Source organism: Heterocephalus glaber, unplaced genomic scaffold (genome assembly GCF_053883595.1).
Source record: "Heterocephalus glaber isolate CG9 unplaced genomic scaffold, H.glaber_assembly_v1.0 deba00001610, whole genome shotgun sequence".
Classification (NCBI taxonomy): Eukaryota; Metazoa; Chordata; class Mammalia; order Rodentia; family Bathyergidae; genus Heterocephalus; species Heterocephalus glaber.
The window spans coordinates 32,435,127-32,452,334 of record NW_028258381.1 but is presented as its reverse complement, the minus strand read 5'-3'; positions in this window follow the sequence as shown (position 1 = coordinate 32,452,334).

The following is a 17,208-nucleotide window of genomic DNA, read 5'->3' as shown; positions in this document are numbered from 1 at the left end:
GTCATGATCTGAGAGCCCTCTGGGGGTGCGCTGCTCTTTCAACACTGTCCGGACTGCCAGGCACGCCGGGTCCCCACAAGCTGACTCACACACTTGGCAGACCCGGCAGGGGTGCTATAAACCCAGAGCTGGCCATCAGCCCCAGCGTTAGGACAGCCCAGCTGTGTCCTGAGACCAGACGCTACAGGGCCTAGCAGCTTGGCTGCCATTAAGGACTCTGCCACTAGGACGACAGCAGCAACAGCAAAAGTCTTCACACTCCACTCCCTTCTCCCTCGATGTTCCAAATCACGCGTACACACACACACACACACACACACACACACACACACACCATTGCTGGTCTAAGTCCTTCCTGAGAGCTATGTCTGCTTTTCTTTCTTTGAGACTGGCTGAGAGTTAACCCAATCATTCTGGAATTCTGTTTTCCTTTTCCTTTCTCTCTCTCTCTCTCTCTCTCTCTCTCTCTCTCTCTCTCTCTCTCTCTCTCTCTCTCTCTCTCTCTTTCTTTCTTTCTTTGGGGGGGAGAGCTGAAAATCGAGCCCAGGGCCTCATGCATGCTAAGCACACGCTGTACCACTGAGCGACCTTGATGCCTCAGGACTCTCCTCCGTCACAGGACTGTGGCTCCACATGTGTGACTGTTCACCTCTTGGCAATCAAGTCGTAGGTACTGAGCAATGCCACGGGCATTTATTGAACACCGCCTGCTTGCCAAACGTGGGAGCAGGATACAAGGGTGGTGGATGGGCTACATTTGGGCTGGGCCCAGGGTCAGGTCTCCGGTGACATGGAAACCACCCCGTAAACAAGAGGACACAGTATCCGGAGCATGCGCAGTGGCAGGTGGGTGGGGCTGGCACCTGGCCAGGCACCGGGCTGGCTCCTCAGTCCGCAGACTCCGTCTCCATGTCACCTCTGCCGTCTGATGTGCAAAGCCTGGCCCTCGCCCCAGCTCTCTGTCACCCAGGCACATTAAATTTTTGTCAATGCAATTATTGGCATTCAAGCATTTTATGCATTTGCCTCTTGGGTAGCTGTGTCAGGGTCCTTGTCATGGGATTTTCTAGAACACTAGCAACCTAACCTGAAACCTCAAGGCAGACTGGCTTCACCTCCATCCAAAGGTATCGATCCCATCCTCTCATCCCTCACCTTACAAGCTTCCATTCTTTTTTTTTTTCCCTAGTACTGGGAATCAAAGTCAGGACCTTGTGCTTGCCAAGCAGGTGCAGCACCACTGAGGTATGACTCCGGCTCTCAAACTTGCATTCTTGATTATTCCACTGCTCATTTTCTCCACAGTTAGGAAATGGCATTTGAGGCAAAGTCTACCCTATTCATTTTTATAATTTTTCAAATTCCCACATGGCAACACTCCACTGTTTACTAATAAACAAATTAGTGGGCAAAAGAAAAAAAATTTTAAAGCACTGGATTTGGAAGCTGAAGACACAAGTTGAGTCAATCACTGTGTAACCATTGGAAAGCATCTACTCTCTGGGGCTAGAATGCATCAGGAATCCAAAGCGTGCTGTTCTACCACACCCCCAAAAGAAACTGAACAGGCATCTTCACTGCCCAATGTCACAGAACCTTTAACCCAGACCTTCTGAGTTCCCTGAGAGACACTGAAGTGCAGAGCACGTCCTACATGCACCTGCTCGCAGAATCCTTTAAGTGTGAGCATCCGGGGCTTGGGCTGGGAGAGATGAAGGACCCAGTCAGGCCTATAGGATTTCTAGGGGCTGCTTTACCTCTGTACAATCTGAGGCCTCTGACCCACTTGCTTGGATTTAAATGCTCTAGGTTTTAGATTTTAAGAGGTCTCGACTTGCGGTGGTTTCCTATCTGTCTTACACACACTGCCGTCTGAGGCTGTCTGAGGTTTGTTGTCCTCTGTTTATCCAGGACCTGAGGTCACCCAGCCCCCTGAGTCAGTCTGTGAAGTTACTTCTACTTATCTCAGGCGGGAGCTGGTACCTCCTGTTACCAAGAATGATAAGGCACTGTTACTCTGCCCCTGACATGCCTGTGAAGGCAGCTGCAGGGGCAGCTGTCACCGGGGATGCCCTGTGTTGCACTTCCCTGCCGGATCGTTATCTTACCTTTGTGATCAGTGGGAGGTACAATCTCATTGTGAGTTTGTCTTGGCAGCAGTAGAATCTTTTATGACTCTGATTAATGGCCAGAAGTTATAACTGCCTGGAGAACAGAGAGCAGGGGGGAGGTGGCAAATGCAGGAGCCCAGGCGTGGTCAGGTTGGGGAGGGCGGCTGGGCCATACTCCCCAGGCTGGGGGCCTGGAGCTGAGAAAGGCTTCTTGCACATTTCCAGGGCCAGAAGGCTGAGTTAGGTGTGTGCAGGGCCAGGTGTCCACAGAACCCTCTACGGGAAGAAGGTTTTTGTCTTCTCCAGCTTCTGGTAGCCCTAGATATCACCTGGCTTATAGCAGAATCACAAAACCCAATCTCTGCCTCTTTCATGGTTGTCTTCCCTCTGTTCCTCTGTCCAAATGTTCTCTTGTTATAAGGAAATTGGATCAGGGTCACCTAATGACCTTAACTTGATTAGCTCTGCAAAGACCCTATTTCCAAATAAGGTTACCACTCTGAAGCCACAAAGAGGATAAACTAGAGTCATAGGAACAAGTCATTCCACCAAAGGGGATTCACAATGGCCAGTAACCATGCGAAAAGATACATCTACATAAAATTAGTCATCAGAAAGTGCAAACCAAGCCCCTAGACATCACTTCATGCCTATCAGGGTAGCTACAGTCAAAAAGGCAGATACTAATGTGTTGGTGACAATGTGGAGAAATCAGGACACTCATATGGTGCTGGAGGGAATAAAAAAATGGGGCAACCACTTTGCAATCACCTGGCAGCTCCTCAAACTATCAAATATAGAGTTACCATGTGATCCAGCAACTCCACTTCTAGGTGTAGGCCCAGGAGAAATGAAGGATATGTCTACATAAAAACTCGCATGTGAATTTTCACAGCAGCACTATTTGAAATAACCAAAAAGTAGAAACACCTCAAATGCCCACCATCTGACAACTAGATTAGAAACGGTATTACCTAAGTACTGGAATTCTTTCATGAAAAGGAATGAAATACTGACATGTGCTGTAACACTGGTGATCTTTGAAGACATTATGTCAGTGATGGTGAACCTTTTAGAGACAAGTGCCCAAACTGCAACCCAAGACCTACTTATTTATCACAAAGTGCCAACACTGCATTTAAGCCTGAATATGGAGGTTTTAGTTTACAAAAAACAACTCATACTTTAACATTTTTTGTCTTAAAAGAGAAACAAATGCATGCCATAGGTTTGCCACCACTGTATTACATCAAGTGAAAGAAGTCAGTGACAAAAGACCTATGTGATATGATTTCACCTATATGAAATGACCAGAACAGGAAAATCTATAGAGAGATAAAGTAGATACTTGCTCAGGGGGAAGAGAAGGGTAAAAATGGGCAGATCTGGTGGTGATGCATATAGAGTTTCTTTGGGGAATGATCAAAATGTTTTCTAATTGATGGTGACGGTTTTACAATTTTATGTAGATGCTAAAAACATTGAATTGTACATTTTTGGTGGGTAAAACTTGTAATATGCAAATTACCTCTCAAAAGAGCTGTTATAAAAAAGGAATCATTCCAAAAGTAGGCAGAATAGGAAGAAAAAGGAACAGATGAGACAGACAGAAAAAAAGGGCAAGATGTTTGTGTTGGTTGTTCGATTGTGTCAACTTGGGTAAGAAATGTCCAAGTAAATTGGCCCAGCATAGTTCTGGGTGTGGAAGATCCACACCAGGGAAGGCTGTCTCTGAATGCTATAAAAGGGAAATGAAGAAAGAAGGATTGCTTCTGTTTTCTTCAAAGGAGCTGCAGTCTTCACTTGGACTTCCAACTCTGACCCTTTAGTCTCCTGATGCAGACTCGCAGGGGAAACTGCACTGAGCTCTCCAGGACTTCTACCGGGTCCTTTGGATCTCCTGTACACAGGCGGCCCTTTTGCACTTTTCCACACCCAAAATATATGTAAATCCTTATATATTTGTATATCTTGTATTAAATCTGTTTTCTCTAGGAAGCACTGACTGATGCAATGTTCAATATAAACCCAACAATATCAATCATCACATTAAATTTAAATGGCCTCAGTGCTTCAGTTTGAAGGCAGAAGTTGAGAAACTGGATTAAAAAACCCAACAACAAACTTTCCTTAATTTACTGCTTCACATAACATAATACCTGAGAGTAAATAGGTTATATGAACAGGTATATGTTTGGCTCATAGTTATGGAAGATGGGAAATCCAAGACCACGGAACCAGAGTCTGGTGAGGGCCCTTATACTATGTCACCCTATAGTGGAAAGTGGAAGCCAGAGGGCAAGAGGAGGGGGAAAGCAGGGAGAGATGGAGGAAGGGAGAGACAGAGAAAGAGGGAGAGGAGAGAAAGAGAAAAGAAGGCGTAAGAAGAAGAAAAGGAAGAAGGCAGAGGAGAAGGAGGAGGGAAGGAAATAGAAAGAACCCCATTTTTAAAAAAAGATACAAATAGATTGAAAACAAAATGAGAGAAAAGATATACAGTGGCACCTCCGTTCACAAACGCTTTTGTTTGCAAACAATTTGGTTTACAAATTGAAGCATTTGGCAGAATTTTGGTTTTGTTTGCATACTCTACATTGGTAATAAACATGACCATGGCCATCTTTCTCACACAAACACAAATATTGCCATCTTTTCCAAAACTGTAGAACAAATCAAGTTTGTGAACCGAGGTACTGCTGTACCATGGCACCAATTTTTTAAAAAGCTGCAATGGCTATATAAATATCAGACAATGTAGATTTTAGAGCAGAGAATATTATAAAGGACAAAGAAGGTCATTCCATAATGATAAGATAGTCCACTTACCAAGAGGATATAACAATCTTAAATATTTATGGGACTGACAACAGAGCTCCAAACAACATGAAGCATAACCTGATAAAACTCCAAGGAGAAACAGTGAAGCCCCAAGATAACTCAGATATTTGAATGTAGCCATTTGTCATACAGTTACTGAGTACCACAGTAGGAGCCTCTTAATTCAGTCCATTCCCTTTGCCACACAAGGAAAATGGGGCCTGGGAAAGTCAGGTGATTTGCCCAAGCTTATAGAACTAATTAGTGCCCTAACCTGGATATCAGCTCCAGGATCACCCAGTTCCCTACAAGACACAGACTCTTCAATTCAGACCGAAGTTGTGGTGAGAGACATTATCAGAAGTGGCAGGTCCACTGGGAAACTAGTCATGGTCATTTGACTTTTAAGACAAGTTCAGTCCTTGTCACAAACACTTGTTAAGTCTGAGTAATACTCCACTGTGGATGGATCTGGAAATCATGTCAAGCAAAATAAAGCAGACTTAGAAAGAGAAATACAGCATGTTTTCCCTAATATGTGGGATCTAAAAGAGATGACAAGAAAGTAGAAGGAAGCTATTATTAGACAAGAGGAAGGGAGGAAGGAGAAACCCAAGGGAGTGTAAGGGAGGGTAACAGGGGTATGGATATGATAGAAATATGTTATATGAATTGAACTCCCCAAAATGTGAGACTGGGAGTTATGGGTGGAAATGATTAAAGTGTGATGTGCACATACAGATCTGCCAAAATGAAACCCAGTAATCTGTATAATAAATATGCATTCATAAAAAACATGGAGAAAACAAGAGCAGGCTCATAAATTTAGAAAGGTTTTCATAATGTGTGCAAGAATTTCACTAGGGATATTCATAATGGGAAGAAAACAACAAAACACTGTTTTTATAAAGTTTAAAATTCTGATAGTTGTAAACATGATGAGAAACTTAAAACACAGTATTTAAGATGTGAAAGCAGTCAAAGTACATAATTTTCTCAGAAACATACTCAAGGTTGTGTATCAGGCAATGGAAAATTAACAAGCATGTCGGAATAAGGAAGGCAGAGAATATGGCTTATAACAAGCAGTGGTGATCATTTAAACCTATAAATCAAATAGTAAAGTTTAAAACCCATTAAAAATTTGTTAAGAGTTAAGCGCTCCCGGAGGTGCTGTATATAATCATGAAGTCCATTTCCTCTCCTCATAGAGCTTATATTTTAGTAAGGAAGAGACAGGCAGTACACAAATCTCTAAGCGATAAATACTGTTAAGTAAAATAAAGTGAAGGGATAGAGCTAGGGAGCAGGTCAGAGCTTTTAGGAATTGTGACACTGTGTAGTTTGGGTCTGGAATGTCCCCCAAACTCCTGAACGTTAAAGGGTTGGTTCCCATACTACTGAGAGGTGGTCAAACCTTTAGGAAATAGGGCCTGGCTGGGGGTGGGGGGTGGGGAGCTAGGTCATTGAGGTCCATACCTCTTAAGATTCTGCCGTCTTTCTTTTTGCTTCCAGGCCACCACGAAGTGAGCAGACATCTTCTTTCATGTGCTTCTGGCATGATGTACAGTGCCACCACCCAAAGCAAGGTAGTTAAGTGACCATGGGCTGGAACTCTGAAAGAATAACCCAAAATAAATCTTTCCTCCTTATGAGTTGACTGTCTCAGGCATTTGATCATAGTGACAAAAATCTGACTTGCACAGACCCCATGTTACCTTCCCAGGAAAGGGTAGCCCTGTGAAATCTCAGGGTAAACGAGTGCTGCCTGTATATCTTACTACTGGAGTTCTGTATGGACATTAGTAAATTAAAGGCTCTGAGAAGCCCTGCAGCAATGAAACTCATTTTAGTTGGTTTTTATCCAGCACTTTCTAACCATGGGACATACTTTCAGCAATTTCCACGGTGCATCTTAGGTTCTCATAACTTCTTTCCCACAACAATTTTCTGGATGAAAGATCCGAAATTTTAATTTTTTTGTATCTTTAGCTTACTCCTTAAAGTGATTGTAGCTGTCTTCAGAATCAATTTTCAACTGAGGCAATTTTATATTCACTCGAGGGACAATTGGCAGCATTCAGCATGATGTGGAGAAAGTACCCTGCCCTCCTGTCCTATAATTCTGTCATTTTCTGGATTGAGATTTGAATACTGTGGTTGATCTCAGCCATTAGAATCTCCATGTCCCAGATGTTGGTCCTGCTGCTTCAGTGTGGGGCATGTCTTGTTCCATTCTGGTCAGGCTCAAGATCAGTTCAGAGCCTTCTTCTCAAGCTTGGTATCTGGAGCTTTAATCAACACTTGCCCTTGGGTCCCACCCTGCGTTTCTGATGGAGGTGGTGTAGGGAAGTGCTTGGGCAGTAGGATTGTGACAAGTATCCTGGGGGACTTTATGTGCTACCAAGGTCAAGGACCACTGCCTGTGAGATATCATCTTTCCATGCTGTCTTTCTTGCACAACTCCATGGCCTATGGCTTTACCTGGGCAGCATCTGTACTTGGGAGGGCTTGCCTGAATGTGGAATGGCAATAGTTTTTGTCATAACTAGCAGGCAGGAAAACAAAATAAAACCAACAAGAGGAAAATAACGGGATAAAGCTGACTAGACACTGCGTCCAGCCCAGATTCTGAGCCTGAGTGCAGCCTTTTCATCATCAATAGGGATTAACAAATATGAGGAGACCCTGTAGTCACAGTGGCCTTGAACTGAAAGCTTCTTCTCCAGGCTGTAGCGTGACAGAGAGAAGAAAAAGAGGTTTCTTGCTGAGCTGCTCAATCATAGTTAATGTGGTTAAAGGCCTCCCAAATCACTCTTCCTCTCCCCGATCACATCACACTCTGGAGGATGCTCTGTAAGACCTCCAGGAAGCCATTCATTCAGCCTTAAAGGTGCCAAGCTATGGGCTCAGGGACCAGCTCCACCAGGCCCTCAGTGTCCCGTATTTGGGAGAAATGTGGTTAGAAAAAAACACCAGTGACAATGTTGACAGGAAAGAGAAAGGGAGCAGTCAGAAAGGGACATTGTGAGGTTGTGCAGGGGGTGACCAGGCTGTCACTGCTGCCAGGTAAGTCTGAAGAGGAGGCAGGGCAGGTGAGGGCTACCTGCTGTTCCTATGTGAATGAGCTCCCACCAGCCCCAGCGCCAGGACAGTGTTCCATGCCGCCATGCAGCCATGGGGGGTGCATGACCACCCCCTCCTCACTCCCAGCCCTGTGAGGTCCAGGGAGTAACTCCGATGGGTCATTAGGAAAGAGTAGTTGCCTGACCTCCCTTCCCACTTCTGGGTTATTTTGTGCTAAGCGAAGGCTCCTAGTAAGACATCCAGAAACCAAAGTAAGAGGTTCTACCAAGAAGAGAATTCATAAACCCTCGAATTAAGTAAATAAGAAAGAATAAACTGCTCTGTGAGAAAGTGAAACTCCAAAACTGACTGGAATTGTTGCTGTTTAGAGGACATGCATAAAGTAAATGAGAGCTCAATTACCTAAGGGTGATGATGAGAATCATATCACCTTTAAAGATTAATGAATATTATTTTTTGTAATAATTATAATTCTGGAGAGGGGCAACACAGTGCCTCTGATGGTAAATGCTCACCGTTTGGCTATGCATGTAGAGCCACCTCATCCTACTGGGGCCTTGCCACAATGATCCCCAGCCAAATGCACCATAAGAAACAAAATGCCAGTTGAAAAGGCATTTAGGGTGTCAGGAAAATAACAAAAGACTTCAATTACCAGCTGTGAAATGAGACCATGTATCAGTCAGTACACTGTGAGCTTTAAGGAAGCCCCTGGGCTCCCTGTTTCCAACTGGTATGAAGCTCAGTTTAGGAAGGTGATGTGAAGATAGTTTGAAAAACCCAAACAGTTGCAGATTTGTAGGTGAGAACAGTTGGAAGTGATTTCTTTCTCAATACTCACCTTCTCAACACCCTCATCTTCTGATGAGAAGAAACAAGTTTGGCCATTTCTATCAGCAGACACAACTCCTGCGCACCATGCTGGGTGGGACTTCTGCCAACAGGCAAACAAAATTTAAATGGAGAAATGTTCACACTCTTTTTTATTTAGTTTACCAGCATGGAAATGTATTGACTAGTTCTACTAAAAAGGATCATTTGGAAAAACAAAAGACTAAGAAATATATGCAATAGGCAGTATAAGTAGGCTTATACTATTAAAGAAATTGAAACAATAATTAATAACCTTTCAAAACAGGTCCAGATGAATTCACTGGTGAATTCTACCAAAACATTTAAGGCAGAAGTTAGACCAATCCTCTAGACCCACATCTGAAAGATAGATGCAGAACAAATAGTTCCCTAACTCACTCTGAGAGTCCAGCATTACCTTAATATCAAAGCCAGATTCAAAGAATAAGAAAAGTACAAACCAGTATTTCTCAAGAACACAGGTACAAATATTCTTGGCAGAATATTTTCGAATCAAATCCGACAATGCATAGAAAGACTTAGATACCATGACTTCATGGGATTTATCCCACTATTCAGGGGTAGGCCAACCTTCAAAAATCAATTAATACACTCCATTCTACCAACAAGCTATCACATGATCATATCAATAAACACAGATAAAGCATCTGACAAAATCCAACACCTGTTTATGATTTTAAAAAGTAAACTTGTTGGATGTGATGGCGCACGCCTGTAATCCCAGCACTTGGGAGGGTGAGGTAGGATAATTGCCATGAGTTCGAGGCCAGTCTGGGCTACACAGTGAGTTCAGGGCAAGCCTGAACTGCACAGTGAAACCCTGTGTAAAAAACAAAACAAGACCCAGCAAAGTAGGAATAGAAGAAAACTTCAACTTGATAAAAAGCATCTGCAAAAAAACACAGATAGTATCATCCTTAGTGTTGAGAAACTAAAAGGTTCCTTGCTAAGATCAGGAAGAAGGAAAAAGATGATCCATTTTGACACAGATTTTCAACACCGTACTCAATGGCATGGCTAATGCATTAAGAAAAAGAAGAGGGAATAAGAAATATGTAGATTGGAAAAGAAAGAAGAAAACTGTGTTCGTAGTGGACATGCTTTTCTGTGTAGAAAATCTAAAAGAATTGCCAAAACAGACTTCTGGAATTTATACATGATTATGCCAAGGTTGCAAGATATAGGGTTAATATACAAACTGAAGCACTGTCTTACATGCCAGCAATGAACAAGGGGAATTTGAAATTAAAAGTACACAGTGCTTGCATCAGCATCCCTGTCTTAGTTACTTTCTTGTTGCTGGGACAAAATACCTCACGGCCATAAGTTAAAGGAAGAAAGATTTATTTTAGCTCACCGTTTGTAGAGGTTTCAGTACATAGCTGGCTCCAAAGCAGGGCGTCATGGCAGAGTGTCATGGCAGAAGAGAAATAGTTCACGGCAGGGCAGGCAGAAAGCAGCAAGCCTGCCCTCCTTCTTTCCCTTTATATTCCATCCAGGCTACAAGCAAATTGGTTGGTGCCACCTACACCCAAGGTGGGCTTCCATCTTCAATAAATCCATTCAACCATATCCAGATTTATGCTAAACCAATCACTGAACTAATCCAGGTATCATGCCCATAACCCAGTATTAGACACTCACGATCCAGCCACCTCACAAAAGCTCTACCTGTAAGTCCACAAGGCTTTAAAGAAACATCTAAATAAAGTCATAACAATCCCCAAAATGGAATACTTACATATACATCTAAGAAAATTTTTACAAGATCCATATGAGATAAAATATAAAACTCTGAAATCAGAAATAAAAAAGAAACCAAATAAATGGATAGAATTCCATGTTCATTAATAGTAAGACCCAATATTATCAAATCCTTTGAAATCTGTCCAATAGATTCAACATAATACCTATAAAAATTCCAGCAAGTTATTTTGTAGATATAGGCAAATTTATTCTAATGTTTCTATGCAAAGATAAAAGACATAGAATAGCCAACTCAGCATTAATGGAGAATAATATAGTTGCAGGACTGATACTAACAAAACTCAAGATGTATTATAAGGCAACAACAATCAAAGAGGTGTGCTATTATGATAAGAATAGATAGATCAACAAAACGGAAGAGAGAGCCCAGAAATACATGCACATGAATATGGTCAACTGATATCTGACAAAAGAACAAATACAATGGTGAAAAGTCTTATCAACAAATCATGATAAAACAACTGAATACCCAATATAAAAATGAATCTTGAACTTGCATTATTCATTTAAAAATTGAAAATACATCATAGATATCAATGAAAGACATAAAACTATAAAACCACCAGAAGACGACCTAAAAATAATCTGTATAATCTTGGATTTAGTGATGACTTTTTAGGTATAATACCAAAGGCATGATCCAAGAAAATATTAATAGTCTGGACTTCATTAAAATTAAAAAACCTACTCTCTTAAAGACACTAACAAGACAATGGGCAGACAAGGCACAGACTGGAAGAAACTATCTGCAAAAGAGCTATCTGATTAAGGACAACTATCCAAAATATGCAAAGAACTCTTTAAAACTCAACAAAAAGAAAATGTGCAACCTGACTGAAAAATGGACAAAAGATCTAGAAAGTTAATTCAACCAATGATATACAGATGGCAAATAAGCATATCAGAAAATGCTTCCCATCAAATGGCATCAAAGAATTACAAATTAAAACCACACTAAGACACCCTGTACATTTATTATAACGACCAAAATCCAAAACACTGATGTCACCAAATGTGAAACAAAAGGAACTCTCTTTCACTGCTTATGGAATGCAAAATGGCCAGCAGAAGACACCTTGGCTATGCTATGTGTTACAAAACCAAATATGATCTTCCTATGTGATCCAGCAATCACACTCGGCTGCACTAGTTGTTGTATGTCCAGGGCATGTGAAAAGTTGCTCAGGAAATCCCTCATCCTCACCCACCAAGAGCCACCTCAGAGGAAGTCTCGAGGGCTGTATGAATGACCACGGCTCTGAGGAGGAAGTGGTGCCTTACATCAGGCCACCCTGACTGCAGACACTGGCCACTGACCTGACGGGGTCCGTGGTCCACACAGAGGAAAGGATCCAGGCCTCCAATCAGGGCCAGAAGTGTGACAAAGCTAGGCCACCATCCACTCTACAAGAGCTCCCAGCTGGAAGGCGCCACCACCACCCTGCCCCCTGTAGCTGGTGACCCCGCTCGCTCCTTCACCACCCCACACCGCACAGCACAGTCTCTGCCCACCCAGAGCAGCCGGGTGTCAGGGCCCTGCTCTGCCCACCTTCACGTCCCACTGGGAATGGTCAAAGGAACAGCTCGGAGGTCAGGGCCCGAGAGGAGCAGGGTTTGGGCTGAGGCCAGCAGCACACAGAAGGGCAGCGTTCCCTTCATGGCCCGGACACCAGGCCACCCAGGCGTGGTGCTCTGTCCCTCTTCTCCTCCCACCAGCCACACAGTGACAGCCATGGAGGAGCCCTGCACCCACCTTCCCAGGGCATCCTGCTGAGGACGCTCCCTGCTGCCTGGGACCCTCAGAACTGGGTCCTGCTGCTACCAGGCTCTCCCTCTGGGCACAGTGGGGCACCAGGGAGTTCTTCCCCTCTCCCCGCAGACAACTGTGTTTCAGGTGAGCCAGAAAGAGGAGCAGAGGCTGAGAGCAGAGAGGATCCGAGGCCCAGGAGAGGGTGGCAAGGCTGTGCCCCACAAGCATGAGGAGGTCAGGGTGCTGCAGCTGGGGCATGGAGCAGAAGGGCCTGAGCTCCACGGAGCCCCACTGATCAGGACTGGACCTGTGCAGGTAACAGACAGCTGTAGGGCGCGTACACAGAATACATGCAGGGCTGGGTGCCCACAGCCACCTGCTCCGCATGTCCTCTCTCACGTCCTGTGGTGCCGGGCTCAGCGAGGGCTTCTTAGTCCCTGTGATCCCTGCTGGGGTCACTCTGTGCACATATCCTGCAGGCGCCGGCTGGGCCAGGGACCCTCAGGCTTCTCTGAGTCAAAGGGCTGATGATGCGGGGCTACCCCAGCTCTTCTCCAGGGTCTCCCTGCAGCATTGTGTGGCTAAGGGGCCAGTGCTTGTCCAGCCCCTGCTTTCCTACTTTTGCTAATGCAGCACTGGATGGAGCAGGTCACTGGCCAAGCCCAGAGCCATCATGGGACCAGGCCCCCCAGGGAGGAGGACCCCAGGAGGCCTGGCTCCTTGACTCCTGGACAGTCTCCACGTCCTGCTGCAGCAGAGTAGGAGGAGCTGGAGAAGCCACACAGGTGCTCCTGATGGAGGGAGTCATGCAGAGAGTCTGCATGGGGCTCTGCCACAGCCTGTGGGGGTGGAGGTGCATCTACCACCACCATCTAGGGGTCTATCCACGGTCACTCTCTGCTACCCTGTGTCAGGTCCCCACTGACATCTTGCTTAGAGAGTCCAAGAACACTGCCAGAGCTGGGGCTTTCATTGTTTTTGGAACACAGGAAGCCTCCTTTGGTAGAGAGGGACAGAGCAACTGTTGGTGTCCCACTGACCTCATATGCAGCTTTGACACATAAGTACGCAGGCCACCATCTGGCTTGGCACAGGGTAGGTGCAAGGTCACCGTCAGCCTGGCTGAACCTCACTGGCTGGGGAAGTAGGGGCTGCTTTGTGGGGGCTGGGGATTGGGGCTTGGGGTACCACTTCTCTATTCATCTTCCAAGTCCCATCTTGACCCTCCTTCTCAGGAAAACCCTTAAAGTTCTCTTTAATTCACAGTCCTATCTCCTTCCTTTCCCTTTTATTTTCACTGGTATTGCTTTGCTGGTTTAATTTCTACGTCCCTGCTGGCCTATCCATCTGCTCTGGGAATAGAGGAATCACGGATTTGCTCTTCACTCTATCTCCGGTGCTTAGCATCATGGTGTTGAAACTGAAAACTGACAAACGCTTTCACTTCTTAACTTCTACTACCTCTCCCTCCCCCCCCGCCCCCGAATTACCTTTTACCTTTGAGGCTGTGACTAAGAAGGAAAGGGCCAATGACCTTGATCCCCTCTGACTAGCCCTTAAGTAAGAGCTGTGTTGTAAGAGACAGAGGCCGTTGCATGTGGCACTTGGCTGGAGTGATGTACACCTGGCCTTTGAGATCCTCATGTAGCTGGAGTGTTAGCAGGGGCCCTGACATCCTTGGAGAGTCAAATAAAATTGGTTGATATGTCCATTCCTTGCATAACAAGGCCCCAGCCAACTGCTCAATCTCAGTGGGGATTCTTGAGCATTAGATATTTGCAGGCCTCCTGCATTCAACTTTCCTGCTTCCTGGCTCTCTGCCACCTTTGGTTTTTTGAGGAGGTCTGATCTCACAGCTGACCCATAATCCACCCAGAGTTTCCGCTCCCTTACCTCATTTATTCTAAATAGCAGCCATCCAAATCCATTCAGTTTCATATATCTTATTAAAGACTCAGCATCTGTGTGTGGGAGTGAGGGATTGCATAGATAATAGCACGGCAGATTAAATTGGCTATTTGACATCATCAGTCTTAAAGTTCTCTGGGCCCCCTGTTCCTGGGTCCCAACTCAAACTGGAGAATGTGCCCTCTCTTCTCCATTGGCTGCGGACCCAGTTCACAGCCCTCTTGCCTAGCTCTCCAACCTCCTCGTGTCCACCCTGGCTCACCTCTTCACCTTCCCATCTCATTTTCTTTTAGCTACAAAAGGTGATCCTTTCTAAAAATGATTTTATTTTTAGAGACATTTTCCAAGTTTCTTGAAGTGTATCTGAAGTACACTAATTTGCACATGTTTTCAATATGGAACTGTATCAGTTTCGACATACGTACATCGTGAAACAGCCATGTCTCAAACAAAATTTCCACTGCCCCTCCTTGAAAGTCTCTTTGTGCCCTTTTGAATCTATTCCTCCTTCCATCCCATCCCCTACCAACCACCGCCACTGATACACTCTCTACAGATATTACTTTGTGTGTTCTAGTGCTTCCCATGTATGGCTCATGCAGTGTGCTATGGTTTATATCTCAATGTCCCCTAAAGCCTCATGCAATCGTAGGGGTTAGTTTACAGCTAAGTGCTATAAACTGCTTCTGGGGGTGAGGTCTGTTTGAAAAAAGTGGTCCTTGGGGTCATGACCTGGAAGAGTGTGTCTTCTTCCCCAGCTCCTCCTTTCTCTGTTTCCCTGCCGCCATGACCTGAGCAGCCCGTATTCCACCACGGCCCTCTGCCATGTCTGCTTGACTTGGAGCAGGATGGCTCTGCACTGAAAACATGAGCCAAGGGAAACCTCTCCTCCTTTAAGTTGTGAGTCCCTGGGGTATTGTGTCCCAGTGACAAGAAAGTGTCTAAGACAAGTGTCTTCTCTCTTTTTGCCTGGCTTCTTTCCCTCAGTATGTGGTTTTGAGACTCTTTGATGGTGGTGTTTGTATTAGTTTTTCTTTATAATTGAACAACATTTGACTGTATTTTTATACTCCAATTTGTTTATTCATTTGTTTACTGTATTAATCTGTTTACTGTTACTACAATGAAATACCTGAGGCTGGGTACTTATAAAGAAAGAGGTTCATTGAGCTCACTGTTCTGGAAGCTTAAGGGCATGGTGTCAGCCCTATACTCACTTCTGGTGAAGGCCTCATGGGGGACCATATCACAATGACAAGAGAGGAGGACACAGGATCATGAGATGAGGAACCACAGCAAGAGAAGCCAGTCTTGTTCTTTTTATAACAACTCTTTTGGAATCTTACGAAAGGTCCTACAGAATGACCATGATCCGTCTGAAGGCAGTGCTCCAGAGACTGCCCACCAGGCCAACCTCTGAAGGTCCACTGGCTCCCAACATCACCACACTGAGGTCTAAGTTCCCAACACGAGTCCCTGGGGACAAACTCAGACCATATCCAACCACAGCATTACTGATGGATCTGAGGTCTTTGATTTTTGACTATAACAAATCAAATACCTATGAACAATCACATGTAAAAGACTTTGGGTTTCATGCTTTCTTTTTCTATGGTACTGGGAATCGAACCCAGCGCCTCTGCATGGAGCTATATCCCCGACTCTTTTTATTTATTTACTTATTTATTTATTTTGAGATGTGGTCTCCCTAAATCCTTAGGTTGCATAGGCTGGGCTGGAACTTGTGATCCTCCTGCCTCAGCCTCCCAGAGTGCTGGGATTACAGCTGTGCACCACCACAGCAGGCTTCATGCTTTCCTTTCTCTTAAATAAAAGCTATAAGTGGAATGGTTGTTATATGGTATGTGTACATTTAACTTTAAGAAACCACCACACTGATTTCCAAAGTGGTTGTACCAGCTTATATTCCCACCAGCAACTTAGGAAAGTTTCATTTGCTCTTATGCTCTATGTGCTCATCAATATTTGATAAGATGAGTCATTTTAAAGTTGTGGGTGTGTGTGAGAGTGTGTGCGTGCATGCGCCTATGGATGTGTATTTGACACACTGCTGCTTAGCTACCTCCTGGCCCTCCTGGCTTCATTTCTTGCTTTCTCTGTACTTTTCTCTTTTGGCTTCATTTCTAACAAGGAGAACATATGCGTAGGTTTATGGAGAATAAAATCAGATTATTTCTGTTGTTCCAGTAAATTATTAATAGTTTCCGTCTTAATCTCCAGTCCCCTGGTTTAGGTACAGATATGGTTTCTCTGCTCCTAGCCCACGTGGCCATGCCCCGGGCTGTTCTTTCGCAGCACACCACCCACATTCGGCCCAACAAGGATTATTTTAGTTTCCCTGCTTTTCTTAAACTTTTTCTTTTTTTCCAGACCACAGCAGGATTTCAGGGAGTGGAGTGAGGAAGCCTAGAGCGAGTGTGGGAGTGGTCTGGTGGGGCCAGAGCTATGCATTCTTGTTGTCAAGTGAGAATACCTTGCCTGAATAGGAAGCCAACAGTCAGGTGGACCCTGGCTTAGGGAGCGAGGCCATGCCTGAGGACCTCTTTGGAGCTGCCTGCTGCCACGCTTGCTCCTTAACTTTCCCCCAGGGATCCAGGAAATGCCTCTTTTATGTCACAGCTAGTTTGACCGGCGTTACTGTCGTTGGGAATTATGAGTGTCCTGACTAATATCTGTGGCAGGGAACTGTGCCTCAGGAAGGCAATGGCATTTTGCCAAGCCTAGGTTGTCTGGCATTAGCCGACCCTGAGAGTTGCTGTTTTTGCCAATCTGGCCCCTGGGATTCAGAACAGAGGCACTGGTCACATAATTTGGTTTACTTCTTCGTAAGTCTCTAAATGCCCGGGGTCAAAGTATTCAAAGGCATGACTGCAG